Consider the following 6,249-nt stretch of genomic DNA (forward strand, 5'->3'; position numbering starts at 1 on the left):
TGGCTAGGGCACAAAGGTGCTTCAGTGTGAGACTAGCTGTCTGTCAGCCCCCACACTAAATCACCCTTGTGCCGCAGCCAGCCAGGGCAGCACCTACCCTTCCGCAACTATTACAAGTACTATCCTGCTGCAGAGTAAATTAGTTTACTTCATCCTAATAGAGGCACACACGTAGATACTGAGACCTTTTATATGCAATGAATTAATCAACTGTGAAGTAAATGTTTTGTGACACCCACTATTTTTTTTTTTTGCAAATACATATAAACAGCTTTACCTCCAATATTCTGCCAAGCACCCTTTAGGGTTCACTTGGCAGATCAAAGCACACTAAAAACCCATTACACAGTTCACACTGTGTAACTGTACACCCATCTCCATACCTGTACCCCCCACCCCTTGCCCTCCTCAGAGGGCTTGCCCCTGAAAAAATCTATGCCAGACTCCTCTCCACTAGATGAGATCTGCCATTTCTTTCCCATCATCCTATTCTCTCTTCCTGTAGTACCAGTACTTTTCACTTAGTCCCATTTTAATATAGTCCTCAATTGTGTGGTCTAAGTGTCTGTTTATGACCAGATTCCTGGCTTTCTGCAGTGAATACCTGAGGCAGGATATGAACTGGTCAAAGTGAGCTGTCGAGGTTCTTGCTGTCTGGCAGGTGCCAATGGAGAACTGCTTTCTTGGTCAAGTTTCTGAAACTTGTCACTACTAGGAGGAGTGCACATATTTTCTTCCATCCTTTCTGGCATATAGGCAGTCCCAGAAGAGGTGGTCAGTTGTTTCTGCCTTGGGCAGTTTGATTGACCCTTCTGCCCTGTGCTGTTTTTCCATGCCTGCATGTTGAGTGCCTGATAGGCTGCCTGCCAGTTCAGGTCTCTGTGCTCCTTCGGAAGGTCCTTGTGGAAGATTTACTCCCACTGTTGGCTCAGGGGGACCTGGTGGCTGCTTATAAGTAAATAAAAGGTGTATATCAGCATATGGGAGAATGTCTGTTCACCGGAGCGCCCCAAGGAAAAACAAGGAGCAACAGTCGTAAACTCCTACAAGACCATTTTAGGCTGGACATAAGAAAAAATTCTTTATGGTCCAAGCCCCAAAGACCTGGAATAGACTCCCTCCAGAAGTGGTGCAGGCACCTACTCTGGGCTCCTTCAAGAAATGCTTGAATGCTTATGTTGCTGACATCCTTTGACCCTAGCTGACTTCCTGCCCCTAGAAGGGGCTGGACTTGATGAACTTCGAGGTCCTTTCCAGCCCTAACCTCTATGAAATCTATGAAATATTTATGATATTAGTTCAAAACCAAAGGATCATGATTTACCCCATTGTTCATTGGACTGGGCCCCACCAGAGTCAACAGCATTTCAAACCACAGTGAGCCCACATCTCAACACTGCTCAGTATGTGCGTGTACTCTAGATACCACCCCCATGAAGGATCCATGTTCTAAGTAGCCTCCACTCAGGACCAGAACCAGGTTTTCTTGTTACAAGTCCTGGGATGCTCCAAAAATGTATATGAAGATGAGGCATGGGGCAATGTGGTCCTGCTTTGCCTCATGGTTGGTGAGGCCATGTTAATCATATGCACCAGGCTGAGAGAGGGAGTGACAGATGGATTCTGGATGAACTGTATGCAACATTGTGGCTCACCATGACTTGAAAAAGAGTCCATGGTAATTAATGAGTAATTCTGTATTCTCATCACAAGTACCATCAGCATGTTACCCTCATGTGAGCCATTCACAGGAGTGATTATTGTAACGGGTGTGCAGATGTGAGTTTTTTGGGATGAGTTTAAGGTTTTGAAAGTGGGTTAAAAGTTTGTGAAGAACAGTATGCTAATTGGTGTGTGTTTGTATGTGTATAGACATTTTTTTAAGTGTTTTATAGTCATGCTCAATATTGAATGCATTTAATCAACTTCTTACTTGGTTTTCATTGCTGAACACATGCTGTTTTTGCCAGCAATTTAGTGTAATTGTATTGTATGCAATTGTAAGATAGAGCCTTTTTTCCCTATGCCAATCTTATTTAAGTAAATATGGTGAGAATGTTGTGGGAGAGTGTCAAAAGCCTTGCTAATTCAAGGTATATTGCATCTATTGACATCCCCCATCTACAGAGCCTGTCACGGTATAGAAGTAAATCAGGTTGGTCAGGTATGACTTGCTCTTGGTGAATCCATTCTGGCTATTCCTGATCACCTTGTTCCCCCTTAGGTGCTTCACAATGGATTCTTCAAAGACCTGCTCTATGATTTTTACAGGCATCGAAGGCTGACTGGTCTGTAGTTCCCAGGCTCCCTCTTTCCTTTCTTAAATATGGGAACCCCATAGTTTTGGGCTTTTCTAGTCATCTGGAACCTCATCCAACTTCCACAAGTTCTCAAAGAGTATAACCAATGGCTCCAAAATCACCGTAGTCAATTCCTTCAGTATTCCTTGGGTGCATCCCATCCAGCCGTGCCAACCTGAAAGCATCTTGTCTCTCCAAGTAATCATGGCAGTGGCAGCAATACAAGGTCTCTGCACCCCCTTCTCCCCCCTCCCCCCATCAGGATTCTAGCTTTCCAGCTCTCGTTTCCATGTATGTTTCTTCCAGAAGCAAGAGTTCAGTGGTCTCTGATTTCCCAGGTCTGGTGGTGTGGTGCTCTGAGAAAACAAAGGTGGAGCAGAGTCCCACTCTCCCTCCCCCTCCTGTGTTGTTGAGGGCTGGTGGGAGACAAAGGAATACTGTGTGCTGCTAAAGGACCCATGGATCCTCTGGGGTGCTCTGTACAGATGTCAGAAGTAGTGAAGTACTTCTAAATACTAACTCATTCAAACTGGTACTGTTTTAGAGCAGTTCAAAGGACATGTATGTCTGTCTGTACAGCTTGTCCTTTGGACCATTGCAAATGTGTCATCTTCTACACTCTCAGATGATTAGAAACAACAGTATTAGTGGCCTATATACTGTACTTAGCATAAACAGCTAGATAGATTCTGGCAATGGCTCACATTATGATTAACATATGAATGGTGATTAAGATTCAGTAAGCAGTCTGAGTGGAAGCACTCTCTGTTGTCGACTTGCATTTCTAACCACCTTCAGCCTAGTAGTAGCCAACCGCCCCCGCAAAATGGCAACTGGCACTGAATTTGTGGTGAGGGTCTATGGGCACAACCATACCTATCACACTGCTTTCATGTTACTTTGTGTTGTGTCTTTGTGCTTTACTCAGTGACATTTGTGCTTCTATTTTTGCCTTTTCAGATGCATCTGTCTTGAACCTCACTTGCAAGCAAGGCTTTCTGTTGTTCAGTTACAAAAGCTCCCGTTACAGTTTGATCCAATATTATATTATTCTAGTTTGCATGGGTGTAATTCAAGAAAACTAGAATAATACAATGGCAATCCAGAGCCAGGGATTCATACAGGGTGTCTGTGATCTACAGTATTTAATGAATATTCACTACAAAATTACCCAGCTTACAGGCAACACCTAAAGCAGCAAGGACTAACCTTTTTATCAAGCATGCCACAAATTAAACCCCATGCCCTCCCCAGTGGCACTCTGGTCTCCTTCTCATTCATGATTTGCTGCTCCTTGCTCTGTGCTTCCTGTCTGATCTGCTGTCTGTCCGATGTCCTGTGCTCCCTGCTTCGTCTGTTGTTTTGCTTTCTGCTATCTAGCCTATCCACCATTCTGTTGCCTACCCCTTCCCAATCTGCCACATGCCATGCACAGATGCTTTCCATGCCACTTGTGGCTTGTGTCCGCCCTGACCTAAAGGAAGGTAGAAAAGCTGAGTGAACACGGACACTTTTGAAGAACTACCTTTCTAAAATTGTGTTTGTTGATATGCTACATCACATGGTTAGAATAAGGTGCCATGGGAAACTAGTGTTGTATTATCTTTTATGGCCCTGTCAGATGCAGCATAGTGTTTGCAAACCACTATGAGAGAAACGGTTTTCAGACATTAATTTATGTTGCAGTGATGAATGCCAGTGTTGGGATGCTAACAGTACTTTAGCTCTGTCTCATTAGGCACAAGCAATGATCATGCATATAAATAGCAACCCTGTTTCCCAGAACTTTAGAAGCTGTTGCTGAAGACAACAGCACTTTTCCTGTTCACTGGATCATTTCATTTTCATTTCCATCTCTATATGCCTATCACTTGTTATCTCATATTTGCCCATTATCTGAAAGAAGAGTAACATCATTTTTCTACCCTTGTAATACTGTATCATTTATCATTTTCTTACTATGTTTTCCAATTAGTTTCTTGGGTCTAAGAGTTCCATATCTTGCTGTTAGGATTTATCATTCAGGTTTTAGAAAGTGGGGGTTTCCTTTAAAACATTTTCATTTGTCATACAATAAACACTGCAGTATATCCAGCTAACAGTCACTTTGCAGTTGGAATTAAAGTAAGTAGAGGCTAAATAATTGGGAATAGGATATTTTTCCATTTGGTGCTTACAGCAGCATAGAAGCACAGCCAAGCTGCTGGGGCATGGCAACTTCTGCTTGCTTGTGATAGCAATTGCGATCATGCAGCTGCCATCAGAAGCCACATTTTTGGTGCACTGTACTTCCCCTGCCCCCCAAGTCTATATACACCCATCCTAGTTATGCCACTGGGTGCTTATGTTTATATAGATGTAGTTCAGTCTCAACCACAGTACCAAATGCACACCTATTGTTTCATAATTTCTAATTAGGAAGGGAGGCAGCTCCACTTGACAAACAAATTTACATTAATAACAGTCATGGAAAGTGCTGACTTACTCACTTCTGACTTGAAGTAATCCAGCTACAGTCTCATGGGGGAGAACTTGCTTCACAAAGTTTTCCACAGGTATGAGTATTAAACTGATTCTCTTGGTATTCTTCTGCCATGTTTACAGCACCATTAACATCTGAGACAGGAGCTGAATGGCTAAGCAAGGAAGCTACAAACTGAAAATTTTATAGTGGTAAAATGGATAACCTTTTAGATGCTACATAGGGAAATCTTACCTTATGATGTGTGGCTGGAATATGAAGATTGTAAAATGGGTCAGCAGTATTCCCTTCTTTGACAATGACTCTTCAGACACATAAAATTTTTGGCCCCCTGAGTAGCATGGAGAGGGAGAGGGGTGAGAAAGCTAGCGATTACTTTCCTGCCCAGGGGATGCTGTAGTTGGCAGTGGCAACAGCTGCTATAACTTCAGCACAAGCTCCCTGAACAGGGGCTGATGTAGTGACAGTGTGGCCGTCCTGCGGGCTGCCATTCTGGTGGCTGCAGAGTGGCAGATGGTCACCTCCAGAACCAGGGCTGCTCATAACACAGCAGTACCAGTTCCTCCAGTCCAGCTGGAGAACAGGTACAAGGCCCTGGCAACTCTGGAGGAGAAGGAAGGAGAGGAGGCAACTCCACTCTCTCCACACCCTGAGCAGGCCAAAGGAGCTAAGCAGGCCAGGAGGAAAAAGCGTTGAGTGATTGTCATAGGTGACTCCATCCTGAGATGTACAGAGGGCCCCATCTGTTGCCAAGACCCCTCGACACACGAGGTCTACTGCCTACCTGGAGCAAAGATTCAGGACATGAAAGGGATGATCCAGGCTATGATCCAGCCCACCAATTATTACCCCATGGTCCTAATCCTTGTGGGTACTAATGATGCAGCCAGGAGAAGCCCTGATAGCCTGATGGCGAATTATCATGCTCTGGGGTGTGTGCTAAAGGAGATAGGCCCACAGGTGGTTTTCTATCCTACCAGTGAGTGGATGTGGAAGACAGTATGCAACATGCATTGAGGAGACCAACTGGTGGCTTCAGAAATGGTGTCTCAAGGCAGGTTTTAGCTTCCTCAACAATGACCGGCACAACAGGACAAGAGACCTGCTTGGATGGGATGGGCTCCACCTTTTCTCTAAAGGTAAGTGTGTTTTTTCTTCTAGGTTGGCAGATCTCCTCCAGTGGGCTTTAAACTAGGGTCGTTGGGGGAAAGGTAAGACGAGGACGGAGGAAGCATTGGACTGCCAGACCAAGCAACACTGACAAATACCTAGGCCAAGAAGTAGAACATATACACAGGTAAGTGACAGGGGCCAGGATAATGCTAAAAGTAGGGGGCCAGTGCACACATCCACAGGAGGCATCAAATGCCTGTACACAAATGCTTGTAGTATGGGAAACAAGCAAGAGGAACTTACCCTCCTGCTAGCTGACACCAATCCAGACATAGTGGGGATCACTGAAACGTG

General features: G+C 44.5%; 1 long non-coding RNA gene across 1 annotated transcript in view; it reads left to right on the plus strand.

Moving 5' to 3' along the window:
- The first annotated feature begins 305 nt into the window (after nucleotides 1–305).
- The window catches only part of LOC109321470, a 13,672-nt gene continuing 7,728 nt past the window's right edge, over nucleotides 306–6,249 (plus strand). Inside the window, exon 1 of the long non-coding RNA XR_002104067.1 lies at nucleotides 306–385. This is a non-coding gene — a long non-coding RNA (uncharacterized LOC109321470). The remainder of the gene's footprint in view (nucleotides 386–6,249) is intronic.

This window comes from Crocodylus porosus, unplaced genomic scaffold (assembly GCF_001723895.1).
Source record: "Crocodylus porosus isolate Cpor-Errol unplaced genomic scaffold, CroPor_comp1, whole genome shotgun sequence".
In the NCBI taxonomy this organism is placed as follows: Eukaryota; Metazoa; Chordata; order Crocodylia; family Crocodylidae; genus Crocodylus; species Crocodylus porosus.